We start from the raw sequence: 20,100 nt of genomic DNA, 5'->3' as shown, positions 1-20,100 counted from the left end.
CCATGTTGGTGGCTGTGCCCTCACTTAGTGCTGGCATCATGTATGTTCGGTTACAATTGCTGTTGGTGCCTACGGGCACACTCTCTTTTCCTCTGAAACAAAATGAAGATCAAGTGAGTTTTTGTACTTTTATAGGTTGTTCTTGTTGATGCAGACTTGTCAATTTATTCACATGCAATGCCCATATTTGCCTACAGCTTTTATCCGTTTGCATTATTTCTTCTTCTGTAAATCCCATTAGTCCCTCAGCATTAAACATAGCTTGCCCCTTCACACATGTCTTGTTCTAGAATGTTGCACCTTCTCATCTGTTGTTTTGCTGGACATTGTGCTTCATCGTCACTTCCCATCCTTTCACACTCATCTTTGGACCTCTTGTCCATTTATTTTATAACTGTGTGTCCATGGGATTGCCCTTGCATTCTGCATATTATTAAATGATTTAGACACTGTGCCTCTAAAGTCAGCACTTCCTGAGATAAGAATAGTCAGAGGGTATGAACCACATGCAGAATTAAGCCCACATATATAACATGATTCAATTACTTGTACCCTACTAATGGCTTTCATGAGGTCGTACCACACATTGGTACTCTCTGAATGATATTCATCAAATGTGTTATTTGCTCCTTCACTGAACTGAACTGTTGTTTATGCCTGGTCATGAGGTTAGTGCTAAATATAGGTGCAGCCTCTATCTTTGTAATACGAAGAGAAGAGAAAAAAAAACATATCCCTATAAGCCTATTCTTTACATTTCTATGATTATTTTCTTTATCTTTTTGCATATCGATTATTGCACTTGTTCTGTTGGGCCCAAAAGGGTTCATTCTCATCTTGTACTTGTTCTTCAGTTCAAAACTAATACTCAACTTTCACTGTTGCTCCTTTGTTTGAGTCCCAATGTCTGTTGATCCTCAAGGTTGCGGTGCTCTGCCTGTGTCTTTGTGGATATCAGTGAGGTGAACCCAGGCATGACGATCTTTCAGCTTGGCTGCAGACTCTGCTGCCTTTTCTACCTCTTGGGGAGTGGTGAATTTGGGGTCTTTTATTTCTGCTTGTGCTGCCTGGTGTAAACTCTGTCTCCGGGATGTAGCTGAAGAGGTTCTTCTGTTGCTGTGTTGTGCTGATATGTTGGGGCCCATTTGCGTGCTTTGTTGTCTATCTGTGAAGAAATTAACTTTGTACGGGTTGACATATTCTCAAGCTATACATTGAATTCTTCTCCTGATGAATTTGAACTCCTGTAGGCATCAGACACCGATTGTGGGGGCACAGCTGGGGTATACATTATCCCTCCTGTCTCTATCCTGGGTGGTGTAAGGTGGTGGTCCTTAACAGGCTGATTACGTAAATTGAACAGGGCCAAGAGAAGGCAGTATAGCAGGCTCCTTTTGAGAGTATCACATATTTTAGCAAACATTAGTTTTAGCAAACAAGTCATACTTTCCACCATCCAATTTGCTTGTGGGTGGTAGGCGGTGCTTATCTTATGCCTTTTTCCTAACAGTTGCTTAACCTCTCCTAGAAACTCATTCACACAGTGCGGCCCATTATCGGACCTCCTACCTCACCAGAAACCTAGTCACAGGTTTAGCATCTGCATTGACGCAAGGTTTGGGCTCTGTCAAGAAAGAATATGGGCACACTACCACTAGTACATACCTGTAGGTTTTGCATTGATTCACAGTCGATATGGAGTTCCTTAAATGGGCCTGTGGGGCAGAGCAATGTTGCCTTCAATGTATTAAGTATGTACCGAGGATGAAATGTGTGGCATGTGGTGGAATATGCCACATACCTGTTGATTTGTTTGGCCAATTGTCCACAAACCAATCCCCACTAATGTCAGCAGCAATGTGCTGCCTAGATGCATGAATACGAAAATGGCGGTACTCTAGGGAAATCTTTGGTAGCTCTACAGGGATTACTACCTTGCCTGTGCTATTTTGTCTCCAGATGATGTCCGTGGGTGACTTTGTACAACCTCGTTTTATCCATAATGCTTTTTCCCCTGCTGGGGCTCTTTCCTGAAACTCAATTATGTGTTCCTTTGATAGTGCAATGTAGATGTCTGGTAGCCTTCCCTGCTGTATGGCTGTAACATGTCTTGTGCTTTCCTCTGGAAAAGGCATATAAGTTGCCTGCTTTGCAACTGCATCCGCAGCTGCATTTCCACGCAAAACTATATAGTTTCCTTTGGAGTGTGCTGCACACTTCACTATGGCTATATGCAAAGAACCTTTCAATGATTCAATTAGTCTGGCTAAAATGACTGCATGCTGAAATGGTGACCCACCTGCCCATCTGTAACCTCTTCTCTTCCACCTTGATAAACCCGAGAGCACTCTAGGCAGAGTTGGTGTATATGGTTTATATGGTAACATCTTCATACACAATATTTGTAGGGCTTCTATGAGCTCTACAAGATCTGCTGCTTGTGCTGAATAGTGTTAGGGTAGTCACTGCTGCATCACTATTTGGAATTCTTCCTCTTGATCATTTACATAGTTTACTGCTGCTCCTGTGTGTGACCTCTCTCCTGATCTATGTTTGATGAGCCATCTACATAATATACTTCTGCTATGTACATATGGTCTTACCTCTCTCTTTTATATTCGTCTGGCTCTCCTTCATATACTGTACAGTCATAGACTTTGTCCTGCGGCTCGACTGGTGTAGCAGTGCATGTTGCTGTTTTAACTGTGTGACACTGTGATGCTGGAAATGCATCGGAGGGACAGGGCCTCCGTATCCTTGTCCTTTACTGCTTTTTATCATGTGTTCTGTTGTGTTTTCTGCGCAGGAATTCATGTGGGACTCCTGGCAGTGCAGCTCTCTCTCTTTTGGTTTGGTGAACAGACCCATGGGATACTCTTATGGCAATTCTGGGTAGGGGCGCAACCCTGTGCCCCTAGTGTATATTTATGGGCATCTGTGTGTGACCCACAGAGCAGGGTACAGGCAGGTGGCAGCTCCGTGCTGAAATGACTGGTGCCCTCAGCGTTCTCCATTTTGGGATGCCCATGCCCTGTCATTGGAATCGGTAGATTCCGGATGGAGACAAAATGGCCCCCATGGCCTCTTGCCTTCCATCACCTGTTACCTTGATCTTCCCGCAGTCCCGGGAAGCCCTGTGTCTGTCCCTTCTCAACAACCGTATGTTGTGGGTACGCCTGTGGGTGGGACCTGGGTGAATGGAGTCTGTGACAAATATACATTCTATGTTGTGGCTGTCTAGTATCTGGTGGTTGACACAATGGTTGAGACAGCCCTGCCCGAAACCGGTGTGAATGCAGCTTGGAATGTTGAATGGCTCGGTACTTATTCCAATACACATAACTTGTTGTGAGTGTATGGAGAGAAGTGAATGGCCTAAATGCCCTGTGTGCCTGGTTGGCTGCCTGCCTGTATGAATAACTGTAGTTGTGATTGGATGCTTGAGTGTGACCCAGCAGAATGAATGGGAGATCAACAGTATATCTGGGGAACTCTTACTGCTAGGAATCGTGTTCAGAAGCTGAAGTCCACTACGACGAGTAACTGGGATAACTGAAGCTTGATCTTGAAACCCTGCTGGACGAGAAGAATTGCTGTAGCTCTCCTTCACAATCGGAAAGCTGCTGTGCTTCAAGAACTGACCCAGAGAGGACTTGGTAAGGCTCCATCTTCCTGAGCTACGAGGGACCATCGTGCACAGCTGATCTTTACCTAATCTCCCTGGTAGACAGACCTTCGACAGGCTGCCGACCCCAAATAGGGATTGCTGAGGAACTCCAAGGAGAAGCACCCGGACTGTTGTCTGCCACTGTTGACGACCACCATCACCGACTGGAGCCGCCATGCTCCCGTTGCCTAAGAACTTCATTGACCCAAGGACGCTCTCATCCGCATCGTCGCTGCTGTATCCTGCTGGAGAAGGCCTGACCGTCGAAGCGCCGAGGAGCATCCACCGGTGGGTTTCCCACCACCCAAAGACCACAGAGACGCCGACGACTCAACGCCCTTGCTGGGCCACAGTTCTTCAACTCTTTGCGGTCCAGAACTATTGACACGAGGTGCCCCGCACACCTCTTCCTGGCAGGCCGTTTACGCTTCCCTGTCAACGAGCACTGCTAGGAACGACACGGCCACCTCACCGTTGTAGCTCAACCTGTTCTCCGTCGGACGTTCGACGACCCGTGACTCCTGCCTGAAAGGGAGGACACCCAAGAAGGGCTGTCAATTCCCCAACGCGGAACGCTACAACACCAAGGTACTTTGGGGTTGCAGAAATATTGGAAAGTCTAGTGTGAACAATATATGGACTGGGCTTGTATCTTTCTTCTACAGGTTGCCCAGGTGGGGGGATCTCCACACAGAACTGTGTCTAGTGGTACAGGGCCAGTATTCTGCCAATTGTTCAAACATCTTGCTTTCCTTCCTCTCTCTACTGCTGGTTTCCTCTTTATTTGGATCTGTGTGTCATTCTGATCGTATGCACTTTAAGGAGATCTAATAACGTTAGTGGTACCACTTTAGAATTGTATATATTTACCATTGTTGATTTTCGGAGTACACAGTGAGTTATCGTGATCGTGTATACGACCTTGAATATTAATTATATAAAGACTGTGTTTTAACCAATACAGTGTATGGACATTGCTTGGGGACTACACTGTACTTATGAACCAGCTTGCATCACCTCCCAAGAAGCTAGGCATTGATTGCTCGTCCGTTGCTACCGTAATAGAGAACCTTGGCAGGGGTAGCTGTGCCTCCCCTCTACCATATAGAGAGCGGAAGTGCAGACCCCCCCCTCCGGGCTTTACAGACACCTCACTATGGTAATGGCTGGATTTGTTACAATTACCTCATACCCACTTGCTTGCTGTGTGGTAAGTGTTGATTTATCTCTCTCTAAAATGGGGACCACTACATACTCAATGTGCAAACTGAGTGGACATCCAGTAACTATGGTGGCAGATTTCTGTATAGCAAATGCTGTGGCAACTAACGCTTGCTCGTTTGGTAAATGGCCTTGCATCACTGGATCCAAAATACCACTATAGTATGCTAAAAGCTTGTGTTTTTTTTCGATGATCGCAGTGTGAGTATTGCTGTCATGACATGTCCATTTCAATGTGAAAATAGAAAGAATGACTTATTGTAATCTGGAGTTGCTATCACTGGTGCACTGCTCATTGCTATTTGTAGGTCCTCAAAGCATTCTGCCATCTCTTCTGTCCATGTGAGTGTTCCTTTAATTTTGTTTGCTTCCTTTAGCACCTGCAATATACCATACCCCTGGAGTATCACACAACTCCTTCCTAACACGGAAGCCAGATCTAGTGACCTCTTCCACCTTGGTTGGCAGAGGTGTTAGAGAGAATTCTCTTTAAAGGCTAATTTCCGTTACCTATAGAGTCCCCCAGCAGCTTTGCTGGATTTCCAGGTTTTTTTTTTTCTCCTGCTAAGAGTGAGACTCTTTTTCCCACTCTTAGGCATATTTTTGATGTGTGTTTGAGGCTATTTTTGTGCTTGTGGTCTATGGGGTTTTTCTCACCCCCATAGGTATCATCTTATTTATGTGTGTTACACAGGACCCTCAGTGCAGTAACACAGGGGTGTCATAGTGACCCCCGAACATAGACTCCATACCCTGGGGCTGACTACTGTCTCCCAGGGCATGCAAAGTTACCATTGACTTTGCTAGTCCATAGTTATGAACAAAACCAGTACACACCATCTTACTATGGAGGTACTGGGAAGGGTTAATAGTTTTTCCCTGGTGTTCATTTTAGAGAGGGTACTGTCCAGTCCCTCTTTCCAAAGTTTCTAGCTGGTGGCAGTGGTTACTACCATTAATATTCAACCACAAATATTTTCCTATGGGATTTTCCCATTGTTCGAGGCTACCACTTTTTATGACAGTCTTTAACATACCGGTGGTTTATCTTTTTATTAACTTTACTCTGCTGGATTTTTTTGCCAGATCTTTGATAATATTTCTTTCTTGTGTCTCGCTCTGTAATCCAAACCCAGGTCGGGCCCCTTTGTTCGTCCTTTTGTCGGGCTTCTGGAAAGAAGCCTTCCTTCAGGCGCCAGTAAGTCTGGGGTAGATAGGATGTGTGGGAGGGGGAGTAGACACCCTGGACAGGGTTGCCTAAGCAAACCAAGTCGCACTCTGCCCTGATAGGCTGGGGGGTTATCCCGCCAGGATAACCACCCCGCTGTGTGAGTGACAGCAAGGCTGTATGAATGGGGGTTTTTCTGCATAAAAGCAGGGATCTGAGGACTGGAGAGAAGCCAAAGACATTTGCAACGACTGAGCAAAACCGGCGAATCCCTGCTGCAGATCGTCTCCACTTTTCTCCAACGATAAGAGAAGATCTTCACCTGCAAGAGCCTTCTTCCCTTGAGCTGGTGGGGCCAACCAGTTCGCCAATTGCCTTCCCGGGCCTGCCTTGGTCGTATTGCCAGTTCCAAGCACTAGGAGACTGGATAGCCAGGCACCCGTCCACCACAACCACAATTTAAATGAGCGGACCTTTTATTCTGTTTTTGCATCACGACGGCCGGCTTCTTCCCTGGGCAGTGCAGTGACTCGAACCTTCCTCCATGATGAGAGCCTCTCTTCCTCTGCTGGATCTCCCAAACTGCAGGAACTGCCAGAAACTACCGCCACTGCCAGAACCTACTCCACTTTTAAGGTACATTGTTCGGCCAGGCCTCCCGTTTCGTTGGGTACTGCTAAAGGTGTTTTAAATCCTTTACTTACCTTCTGGGCTGGCCGCCCCTATCATCTAACATATTCTTTTTACCTTCTGCAACCTCCTTTTCAACCGTTAAACAAAGACTTGACTGCAGCTACTAGAACCGTTTGATCCTGGGCACTTTGCCTCGTACCACTGACTCTGGCACAGGCCTATTGACTCAGGCTAATTCTGTTACAACTGCCTTCTCTAGATTGCTTTTCATCAAGAAATGTGTTGGTGCACCTAAACTCTTATAACCACCTTTCCTCCACCTTTATATATTGTTGAAGTGCCATTTTGCTCGGTTTTCACCTAAGTATTGCTTATGCTAAAATACTACCTTGCCTAACTTGTTCACAATCCAATTGGGAAGTGTTGCGGGTGTGTTCAGGAGTCTAACCCTGTATAACTTGACCTTTCCCTCTCTCTGAAAAAATTGTTAGAGTGCCATTTCTGCTTGGTTTACACTGTGTCATTTAGCTCATTTTTAGCTCTTGCTCAAACTTGTCCACAATTTAAATAGGGAGTTGTGTATACTTTTCTTGACTGTTTTAACTTGCTTGTGACTTGTGTGTTGAATTAAGAGTGTATAACATAAATATGTATATTCTTTTTGATACAAAGCTTTGGTCAGTGATTTCCTGTCCCATAGTGCTGTAGTCCTATTGTGCAAACCCTGAATACTGCTCATCTCCCTCTTGAGATAAGTCTGACTGCTCAGCCACAGTTACCGACTAAATCTGTGTGGTACAGACTGATACCAAAGGGGATTTATTGCATATTCCTGTAGTCCTAATCTTCTGTAGTGCTCCCTAAGGGAACTGCATAGGATTCTGCCTAACAAGAGGTTCCTGGTTTGAGTACCAACAGGCACCACAAGACAGCCAATGGGGAAAGAGGTTTAAGATGAGGTTGTGAAAGGTAAGGGGTATTTAGGATAACCGGTAAAAGGTGTAGGGTGTACCCACATAAACTAACATGTAACCAATCTTGTCTGATAACCAAGTATTCCAAGAGATAAGTACACTTCCTGAGTGCCCTGAACCCTTGCTCTTTGCTCCTAGAGATCTAGCAGCAAGCACATGTAGCATGAAATGACTCAATGCTATGATGACACAACATACATAAATGAACAGACTTGTTGCCACTGTACTTCTTGTCTAGTACTGCCTTTAAACGGTGCCTCCCTTCTTGATTGAGGCTCCAACAAGCTTTTACACATATTATTTGACTTACAATAGCAATGAATGTGACATGAAACGAGAATAGGCACGAGAACAGGCACATGAGCAGTATAAGCAGCACAGCGTTAGTTCACACCATGTAAAAGCTCCATAGACACACGAGCAACATACTGAACACTGCACTACTTCCAGGCATAGTAAGTCCCCTGGAACACATGCACCATACACAGTGTTACTGCAAACTATGTAAATGTTCTATACTCCTATGCTGTGAGTGTAATTTGATCCCACAGGAATATTGCTGATGCCCCAACATGAGTTTGTGAGCTCAGAAAAGTCATGCTTTCAGCAAGTCTCTCACGCGGTGCAAACAGCACACACCAGAAACAAACATATACTTGATACTGCATGTGTTTTCATTAAGTACTTATGTGAGGCCAGGGGGGGCAAACTGGCTCCACCCCAGGCAGTGACTATCCCGTGTTGAAAGGTCTGCCACTGTGTTCCTGCTCCTTCCCTCCGTGACACATGGAGCGCTGCTACGTTAAGCAGACGGTCACCGCTCAGCCCGCGTTCAACAGCTGGCTCCCTTATCACATGCAAATAGCCTATCATGCTAGGCCCACTGATTTTATTACTTTAACTACATTAAACCTTCACACATGAAAACGAATCAAGAGTTGCAAACTTATTTCAACAACCTAGAAGCAAGAAATCAATGGTCACAACCAATCTCCAGCGCCTGTACTCAACAAGGTTTGCCTACCCACCCTTCTGAATCACATACACGGGCTCTGCAATTATTATTGGAGCACCGTCATGAGCATTACTTTATAGCTGTGCTCCCGGATACCATGCTTGTTCCCAAATTGTGTTTGTCTGATCTCCAATTATGCTGGCTAGTAGGGTTTTCATGTCCCCAATTGCTAAGGTAACCCCTGCCGTATGTATTTCTACTGCACTTATCCACTTACCTGCCCCCACTGTAGGAGGTGGCTGTATTTTAGTTACATTATTCTTGTCCATGTGTGGCCATGGTTTATATTGTGATCTGCCCCCTTCCTTCTGTATCATTGGGAACAGATTTCCTCATTTTGGGCTATGATGTTTTCAAGCCTTTTTCCTCCCTTTTACCACTGACATGGTTCAGGGGTGAGGCCTTAATCGCCTTTCCCAAGGAGTCCTCTTCAGTTTCCCAATTCTTCTCACCACCTTCCTGCTCATCTTCACTTTCAATAACTTCCAATTCATGTAGTTTTATTTATTTATTTATGTATTTATTTGGTATACCAAACCCAGAGGTAGCTAGGTGCTTATGCTTCAGAAATTGGTTACAGTGGTTACAGTGCTTAAAGTTACATGAGAAGTAGGTACATCATAAAGTAGTAGGCAAATGCTGCAAAATGTGGTTACAGTATGAGAGTGCAAGGACACAAAATGCAAAAGTCAATCAAGTGGACACATTTGAAGTAGCCTAACCCTAAATTGCCAAGCCGCTATGATCCAAAAAACAAAAGTCAATCAAGTGGAACCATTTGAGGAACTTACCCCCATGTTGCAGGGCAGCTGTGCTACAAAATGCAAAAGTCCATCAAGTGGACACATTTGAAGAAGTCTAACCCCATTTTGCAGGGCAACTCTGATACAGAATGCAAAAGTCAATCAAGTGGAAACATTTCAGGAGCCTAACCCCATGTTGCAAGGTGGCTGCACTATGAAATGCAAAAAGTTAATCAAGAGGAAACATTTGAAGAAGCCTAACCCCATGTTGCTGGGCGGTTGTGATACAGAATGCACAAGTCAATCAAGTGGAAACATTTGAGGAGCCTAACCCCATTTTGCAAGGCAGCTGCACTATGAAATGTAAAAGTCAATCAAGAGGACACATTTGAAGGAGCCTAACCCCATGTTGCAGCGTGGCAGCGATACAGAATGCAAAAGTCAATCAAGTGGAAGCATTTGAGGAGCCTAACCACATGTTGCAAGGCGGCTGCAATACAGAATGCAGCGAGACACGTGGGCACATACAAACAAACAAGGGGGAACTAGGAACAGAAGTATAGACACACTCACAGAGGTTACGCCAGTATGGATTCGGATAGCGGACAGGGAGCATACAGGGGCCTTTGGAGTGGGCCTTTGGTGGGAGGGCTGGCAAGCCTGCTGGCCTTCTGATAGGCCCCTCTGATGAAGGTAGGGGCCAATCCCAGGCCGGCCGCAATTTTGCATCAAGCACTCCAGTGCTTACAATGCGAACAGCCTAACAGCAAAGATTGAAAACGGGAATCAAAGAGAGAGTACCTAAATAGGCGTGTAATCCAAGCTCAGATAGCTCTTGTAAGTGAATGAATGCACAGGATGATGGTGCAGATGGTCCCAGTGGCCAATAAATCAAGCATTTAAACTGATGTAGCGCGGTCGTATACGCGCTCACTGTGGCCCAGGGGAGGGCTTACCTTCTTGAATTAAATGCACTGAGTGCAGTGCAGGGCTCCATATGGCGTGTGGAAGCTGTGCAGCAGCCACTCTGGCGACAATCTCAACAGAAGAGGGGCAGACGAGTAGAACAATCTTTTTGCAGGGGCCAAGAGTGGGCCTTTATACATAGTCTACATCCTGGTGCTCTGCCTATTTGGTTTCTACTTTTACATCTTTAATTACTGCTTTGTGTGATTTCAATAATATTTCTCCTGCTGCCCATGTTTCTGCATCTACCGTATGTCAGGGCCCCTCCCTTTTCCTTGATGCCCTTCGAAATTCTTCCTCTGTCTTACATATCCCAGCTTCTAAACCTTTGCACAGTTCATTTTCTATTTGCAATATTGCTGGGACTCATCTGTCACTTAGTGTGCTTGCTCTTTTTAATGGGTTTGCTATGGAATATGCAGGGAGTTTATATGGGGGGGTTGCATATCCTGCAGCTGGTTTTAATGGGTAGTGGCCCATTACGGCCGGAGCTGCCAGATGCACAGGTGCTGGAGCCTGTGCCGAGTGGGTGCCATTCTGTACACTCGCCTGTGCTGTATTTGCACTACCTGGCAGGGGCAGGGTACATACTCTCTCAGTATTCCCCTTTCCTGTACTACCGCCATTGTCTTCTTCATATAACTTCTGAAGTTCTAATACACTTTGCCTCTTTTTTGGGTTCTTACCCTTATAGCTGGACAATAAATGGGTATAAATGTGCTCTATGATACTCTTGTCATGCGTGCCCTCAGCTGGCCAAGCTGTAAACATGTTTTCTTCTGTTCCTACGGCCCATTCATTATTGTATTTAACTATCTTTCCCTTGTAAATTGGTAATTCCTTACACATGTGTTCTAATGGAGTACTCATTTCTCTTCTATACACTAAAGCAAAAACACAACTGATCCTTATAGCTCTTTGCACAAAGAATAAAATCAAAACAATGCCTTCAATAATGTCTTGTAGGGCTGCCCCTGTATGGCACAACCCTAACTTGCTTCAAAAAACCACAAAGTGTAAACGTCAATATGAAAATCAACACCTGAACACAAAATCCCAGTGTGCTCATGCACATTAAGAAGCATTTCCAAAACCACACCTCTCCCCAATTGTAATTCCGCTCTTCACTGCACCATTCCAGGACTAGCCTTCCGCAAAGCACTGAAAACCACCCTCTTCTCATAAGGTCCCTCGCAGCAGCATGAATACCAACCATAGGACCCACTGCTTAAGTTGTATTGACCAACCGCATAAGCTGTAATGATAACCTTGCTTGTTCCTATCTGTAATATGCCTCTTACTGATACCATGCCTGTAACTAAGCTCATGCAAGTAACAGCGCCTCAATGCCCCTGGGCTGCTTGCGCGCTATACAAATTTAAATAAATAAATAAATAACTAAATAAATAAATAAATAAATCCCTGACTATATGCGGATAACATCCCACAGTGGTAAGTGCCCTTGACTTGATTCGTAGTAATCCATTTAGCATGATGAACTTGGTTTTTTCCCTAAATACAATTGTGACTCTAAAGTGCATTCTTTTATATAGAATTGAAATATTCATTTGAGCAACTTTAAATTACTGCGCTTGTTTAGCCATAGATAGTGTGCAGGGGACGGGAGTTCCCAAATAGGGAACTTATTCTGGTTCTATTGTATCGACAACCCATATGCCAGGGTTGTTTGTATTCTCCTCTGCACCTCTAACCACATTAAAATCTTTAACCATAGAGGAATACAATCTATTTTCCCTACAAAATAATAAAAGACCTTTTTACACTAGGAGTGCATGGTGTATAAATTTGATTGGTTGCCCACTCAAAATCTTACCAACATTTGCCTCTGATCATTCACCAATATGTAAAAATATATACAATGCAAGGCCTTCTAGGTAACCCCGGTGCCTGCTACCTCCCCATTGTTTGCACATTCTTCTGCTCCCTCCAGATGGGCCTCGCTTGTCCCCAAAGTGTGCCGGGGGAGCCTGCAGCTATCCGGAAACACCTGTATCACTGTACTTAGACCACCAAATAAGTATGGCAAGTCTGGATCCAAGTATCAAAATTCAAAACAAAACAGCCAAAAAATGAATGCATGAGATATGAGAAAAACAAAAATGTACTTTAACAGCCTAAGCAGGGAAACATCTAAACAGAAATTCATTTGTATTCTGAAAGAATTTACAGTTTTATAGCTAGTTACAGAGAGCAAAAGACAACAAATGTTACAACTCAATCACATTTTCCAGGCTTCTGATTCACCATTGCCATTGGCACTATAGGCGCGTCCATACATTTCCTAACTCTATTGGTTCATTCTAACCTTGGGACTAAATTAGATTGTCAAAATATTGGTTCATTAGAATTGGGTTCATCCAATTTCACCTGTTTTACTGATAGGATGACACTCTTTTAAACATGTATCAGTTCAACTTACAATTGGCTGCTCCATGAGGAGTATGAGTGGAGTGAATGATTACGTACATGTCAACCAATCCCTAAGTGAGGTATGACAGTGTGGCATTGAGATTATAACCTAACACCTTTTCCCATTGACCTAAGCAGCTTGGCACTATATTACATGACTTGCCTGGATTGCTTTCTTGTGATTGTATCTATCCTGTCTTTGACCTTTCGCGCTGAGACTTAGCTGCTTGCAAACTCCAGTTTCTTACAATGACAAGGATATGTGCATGTGTATACAAATAGATTCAAGGAAGAAACTTTAGTTGCAGGGATGTTAAGGTGAGAACATAATGCAACAAAACCCCTGAAATTCAGCTAAAAGCCCCTTAACATTTTGTCCCCTGTTGCAATGCCTATGACCACAATTATGATGTCACAGATCACAAAACTGATGACATCACTAATTACATGTCGTCGGAGAACAATTATAACATTACAAATCACATCACTGATGTCATCCTTTGTGACAAGACTAAAAAGATTGGATATAACGGATTACATCAATAATGGAATTAGACATAACATCATTTATAAGTTAGCTCATGAAAACTTTGATTACCTTAATCACAATTCAGGCCATGGACTTGGCCATGACAAAGGCTGTGGTCACTGGCCAGCATCAAAGGCCATAGCTAATGGTCGGTTAGTGTTAAAAAATACCAAAGTGCATGGTTAAAAGCCATGCATAGCAGCCCATCACTGTATTAAAATATACAGTTGAAATAACTGTGGTTGGTAGCTACAAGACGGATGGAAAGGCAAAGAGGCTGCCCTCTTACCACATGAGAGACAAGAGTTCCTTTCTAACCTGTAGAGGTTGAAGAAGTCTTGTTTATGTTGCCTAAATATTTTAAAGTTGAAGTAGTAGCAGTTTAATTGTGGTTGGAAGCTGCAAGGTGGAAGGAAAGGCAAATAGGCTGCCCTATCTTACTACATGAGTGAGAAGACTGACTTGCCAACCTGTACAAGTCGAAGAAGTCTTGTGGAAGTTGCCTAACCATATAAAATGCAGTGGCAGCAGCAGAACTGTCGCCACCAATACAATTGTCAGAACTGTAGGAGTTGAATGTAGCAGAAGCCAAAGTCAACTGTGGGGCAAGGGAATCAGTTTAATGAAGGGAATTGCAGGAGAGAGAGAAGACCTCAAGCAGAAGCATCCTGACAAAACTTTATATAATAGACACCACAGTAGTTGCAAGTAGAATAGTTGTTAAGCAGAAGTCGCACTTTTGTATTCAACTTTGTTCATTCTTTCCTGGAAGGAGGCTATCCAGGAAACCCATTGGTGCTGTTGATTTCTTTGTGGAAGTATGAGAGAGAAATCTTTTTATCCAGCGAAGAAGAACTGTTACCAGTGTATTTTTATTTGGGTGAACTTTTATTTATATGGTACTTTACAATACTTTTCTTTTCTTTGGAAGAATTGACTTTGGAACATTGCTGGGAGCACAATATCTGACCAGGTCATATAGAAGTTATCCAAGACACTGGTTGTTTGTGTTACATTTAATTTACGTTGTTTACATGTTACGTTGAATGTTTCTGTCGTTTATTGTGAGTGAATGCAAGGAGGATTTCCCTTAGATCTTAGACTAGGAAGGTAATCCCGTGGTAGAGTAGGTTTAGTTAGGGTTTATTGTTAATTTCAGTTTGAAATAAAATGTTGAACCTTGAGAAAATTGAACCATGTCTTGAGGCTCACATTGGTAAATCCTCACAATATTTAATAGGATTTTACATGGCTTCTCCTTTAGTAAATGGTGCTCTATTAGTACAATGTACCCTACATGAGGCAGTGTTGTTCCTTATTCATTCTATCTCATCCGGAAGTTTTTCACAATGCTTATTGTTCTGTCCTTGCTGGCTTGTGACCTTCATTATAAAACATTTTGCTGTATTACTCAGGAAGATAAATAGTAATATCTCTTTTGAACATGGGCCTGCGAGCTGAGCTAGACTGGTGTGTTCAGACCAGTGTGCAGTGTCTTGTCTTTTGACTCTTGGGTCCGATATATTTCTTTGTTGCTCTTTCATGACCTCACTGCCGTATCTCAAACCTGTAAACTGGTTTGCCCTCCCTTGTCTTAGCCAATCACTGCAGCAATTAGCCTTTCGCTCTGGGAAATTACAATTGAGATGTGTGTGTGCTTCCTTGCGAAGGTTGGGCTGATCTTTTCTGCTCTGGGGGGTGTGAGGATTTTCATCCTTGTGATGTGGCTAACTAGATGTTGGGGCCTACATTTACTGGGTGCTCAGTTTAGTGTAAAGGTTTACTGTCATTCATTATTATTTGTTCATACTTTCTTATGTTTCCCTAATTAATGTTGAATGTAGCTGTTGTCACTACGGCACAGGGTTATGTTCAGCTACAAATTGAATGTGCTATGGTTCACTAAAGCATGGCTACCGGTACTTTGTTGCACCTACACAAGGGAATCTATTTTAGGTGTATGTTGCTGCTAGCTTCCTTGCCGTACGCTCATTTTACCAGGACATTTGCAGCTTGGACTTTTGCACTTGTTTAGGGTGCTCACTGTATTCTGCAACTCTGTTGTAATCCCCCATATTCTCATACTCCCCAAAAGCCCTGTCAAGAATCTCTGGATCAAATATTAACTCAGCTGATTGTAAATAATGAGGTTAGCAACCTATTTCCAGTTTTTGGGCTTCATTATGATGTGGCCGGTTTTCCGGCAGTAAATCTTCCCAACGGAATAACTGTTACCGCCACTTGGTTTGCAGAATTTACTGCTGCATTACAATTGATGGTGGCAGTGTTAGTCCCCATTAATTTGACTATATAGGACTGCATTTGGGGGATTTTGGTGGAATTACCGCTGGTGGAATTACTGCAGAGGTAATCCCGCTGATTTTGCAAATTTTTCAGCAGAAAGTGGAGATTTGCCTCCAGCATGATTATGAAGTTAAATCCCTCACTCCAGGGCCAAACCAGTAGTATGGTGGAGCAGAAAAAGTGCTGGTAATTTCATTACCACCACTTTTTTCGCATGCCACCCAACAGTTCAACATTTCCTATTTCCTAAACCCCATGGCGCCACCACATAAAGTACTGTCAATACAGAAAGTTTATTCACAGATTCAGATCCAGCAGTGGCACGGAACAGGCAGAAAGGACCACTCACTGGAGTATAATGAGTGATCGTCCTGACCGAGCAAGAGGCTCAGGCTGGGAGAACCAAAGAGGTGGAAGCAGAAACATGTTAGCTGATGGTGCGACCACAGGAGAGCAGCAACCGATGCCGAGACCAGCAGAATGAAGGGAGCATGTGTCACTGAGCTCCACCTGGCAAGAGCATTTTCCGCCAATACAGACAGCATCAGTGAAGCAAACGCTCCCAAAGCAACAACGCCAATGAGGGCTATGAATTTTGAGGTCCAAGAAGGGAAAACCCACCAAGGTTGCAGAGTCACAGTCATATGTAAAACAGAATGAAAGAGATACGAACACTTTCCTCACAGGCTCGAGTAGCCCCAAAAGTATGAAAGTCTAATAGAACAGCACAGGCTCATGCCCTTTGTAACTCAGAGTGAAAGAGATTCCTATGTTGTATGCCAAGACTGCGAACACCAATAAGGGTACGAGGAACATATAGAGTCAGCCCCGCAGGCATCCAATATGAAACAGGTTGAAAGGAGCGTGAATCCTCCGCAACAAGGTTGTAAAAGCGAAATTGGTTATGGGACGTGCAAATTCCTAAACAGACAGATGTCCCGTGTGTTTTGAGCTGAATTGAAGAGGAGTCATTAGACTGTGGAGAGTCCTTGTTCAATGAAAATTGGGCATGACAGCATTGTGTTACCATTGGTCCTGGAGGGATTTGAAATACCTGGTCAGAATATCTGAGAAAAGTAGTCTGAGGAACCCCTTCTTTTCCTAAGAAGAGGAGAGAACAATATAAAGAATGAAATACACTTCTATATTGGAAGACTGAGAACAAATCATCAAAGTGTTGGGCCAGACGGAAGCCAACAACAGAGGCTATTACTATGGACTCCTTCTCTGTGTTAAGTTTTTCTTAAGTGCTAGGTTTTTAGTTTTAGTATAGTACACAGGAAACATCCCTCATAGCAGTTGAGCCAGATAGTCATTTTATTTTATTTCATTAAAAACCCTTGAATCATGACCCATTGTAGTCGGGGTCCTTCCTCTAGTATGCCACAGTAGTAATTCAACCGCTGTGAACAAGTGATTTATTTCACATGTGGCTCTAGAGCTGTTTTAGCTGACAACTCCCATTACTGCTTTACATTCCAGATTCTGGATGAGACTCATTGTAGTTGTCAGCCTATGAAGATTTATCAGCCTATAGTGGCCTATCACCTTGCTGAACTCTTTAACCTGTCCTTTGATTCTGCTTGCTTTCCCTCTGTTTTCAAAACAGCCATGGTCATCCCTCTCCTAAAAAGCTGGGGCTGACCTGAATTTACCAGCGAACTTTCACCCTGTGTCTCTCCTTCTGCACTACTCTAAAGTGCTCAAAATGGTTGTGTTCAACCGTGTTACCAATTTCTTAGACTTCCACAGCCTTTGAGACTCCTTATATGCAAGTTTCCGCTCCTGTCACTCCACTGAAACTGCTCTCCTGAATGTGTCCAACCTCATCGCCTGTGCTAAGTTCTCAAATGTATCCTCTATCCTATGCTGTTCTGTGCCCAGATGGGAATTTCTTTTGCCCGGTTCCATTGGGGATATGCGCTATACAAATTCTGAAATACATACATACATATTCTATCCTAATTCTCCTTGACATGTCCGCTGCCTTCGACATTGTTGAACACTGTGATCGCCTTAATACTCTCTTTCTTATGGGAATTCATGATCAACCCATTGCCTGGATTGAATCCTGTCTTCCACCTTGCAATTCTATGTGTCCTGGAGCAGCAACACCTCTCAACCCACTCCTCTAATTGAGTTCTACAAGGCTCTGACTAAGGCCCACTCCTCTTTACACTATACACTTCTTCTTTTGGGACACTAATCTCCTTTTTTGGGTTATCGACCCACCTCTTTGCAGACAACACCCACATCTTCTTCTCTTTTCCTGAACTCTTCTCTGATCTCTCTATCAAAATGTCCAACTGTCTCTCTGCCATTTCGTATTGGATGGCTTTGCACTCTCTGATTTTAAATTCTACCAAAACAGAGGTAATCTTCTTCCATGCCAAAAACTCTCTCTCATCTCTTCCTCTGCCTATCCAGTTCCCACCTGACACTCTCCTCTACTCTTCTTCAGCTAGAAACCTTGGCGTCATCTATGATCCTTCTTACACCTTCTCTACTTTCATCTCCAAAACTGGAACATCAACTCGCCTCAACCTCCTAGATATTAGGAAAAACAGGCACCTCCTTCCTTTCAACACCACCAAGCATATCTTAACCACACCTGTCTTCTCTAAACTAGACTACTGTGCCAGCATCCTCTTTCGTCTCCCCAACTATGTTTTCTGTCTTCTCGACAAGATTATTAACTTCGCTACCAGGACTCTCTTTTAACTCCCTCGCTTCAAATCTACTTCCTGGTACCATCACCAGGATGGATAGCTGATGATGCAAAACAGGGCCAAATTTCAATTGATTGCCTAATTACTTCTGTCCCTCTTGTCCCACGTTTTCAGTAGATTTTATTGTTCATTTTCAATTTTAAATACTGTGCTTTTTAAATTGTGCTAATTTCACTTTTCGCTTACCTGATAGGCTTCACTCTGCATACTTACTTTTTCTTGATGCCTTTCCTTCTGCTCTCAGGAAGGCCGTTAATCAATCTTTCAAATCTCTGGCCCCCCTCGAACAACTTTGCCAGCAGAATTCATTTTCTTCTCAATTGTGGTTTTCCACTGACATCTTAGATGCAGAGGGAATAAAAGGAGAGCTGAACGCCATTGGCATAAGAATCCTTCTGCTGATTCCCTCAATATATATAAGGCTGCTGCAAGACTATTAAAAAGTCTTCTTCTGAAAGCCAAAGAAGAAAAACTTAATGCCAAGATTGAAATTGATAAATCTAAGCCCAGAGAACGGTTTAAGGTGCTAGCTGAACTCAAGGGTAGCCCTGTAGACGCTCTTCCAGAAGCAGATAATACATGGTGCCAGCATAGACATGATAGTTTTGCTCAGAAATGTACCTTACACCAACAAAACATCTCTAATCAATTGATTCTATTCAATCATCTGTTCAAGACACAATGTCAGTGTGTCCCCTCTCTAACTCATCCTTTCCCTGTTTCTCCTTTCATGATGTATCAGAAAGTGAGGTTAATGAAGTCATAACTCAGTTAAAGCCCACATCATGCAAAGGGGTCTGTTTCCCGTCATCACTTTTCCTGGGTTTCCAAGCTACTATGACACCTTGGGTTACCACCCTTTTCAACTACTCCTTTACTGAGCTTGTTGTCCCTGATAACATCAAGGAGGCATGGATCACCCCCTTGTTGAAAAAGGAGAATATTGATATCACGGATCATGGGAACTTTAGGCCTATTACTAACATTTCCTTTCTATTAAAGATCCTGGATAAGATAGCACTCGACCAATATCAACATTTTATTTCACAGAATTACATTCTTGGTATTGGTCAATCCTGTTTCCCTGTAAATAATGGAACCCAGGCGGCCTTACTCGATCTCAAGTCCAACATAGTGGAGATAACAGACAAGGGTGGGCAGCAATAACTGCTTCTGTTAGATCTTTCGGCAGCCTTTGATTTGTTCGACCATGCAATTTTGGCAGACAGGCTAATCAAGTTGGGCAGATGTTCCAAGTCTGCGGCAAATTGACTTAGATCTTTTCTTGGCCTGTGCTCTGCTTTTGTGACTAAGGCTAGTGCACAGTCCCTTAAGGCAACACTGATTTGTGGGGTCCCACAAGGCTCCTGCCTGTCACATCTATTTAATATTTACATGAATCCACTATGCGATCTTCTCTCCTCACTGGTGTTCGTCATTTTGCAAACTAGGCTGATGACACCCAGATTGTGATAGAATTGTCAGGCCTTTACAGTAAGGACCTTGAGAAAGTTAATGCCATCTTTCATGCCATACAACTCTGTAAGGCTAAGAATTCCCTGACTCTCAACAACAAGAAAACTGAGCTCCTCGTGTTGGGAACACCAGCCAAACCTAGTCATATGGATCCATCTTATGCTCGTTTTCGCATTGCAGGTAATACTATTAAGGTCTCTGATTCGGTGAAAACAGTAGGAGTCTATTTCGACTTCCACCTTACT

Source organism: Ambystoma mexicanum, chromosome 7q (assembly GCF_040938575.1).
Source record: "Ambystoma mexicanum isolate Mex_15411 chromosome 7q, UKY_AmexF1_1, whole genome shotgun sequence".
Classification (NCBI taxonomy): Eukaryota; Metazoa; Chordata; class Amphibia; order Caudata; family Ambystomatidae; genus Ambystoma; species Ambystoma mexicanum.
Note: the sequence above shows the minus strand (reverse complement) of the source record.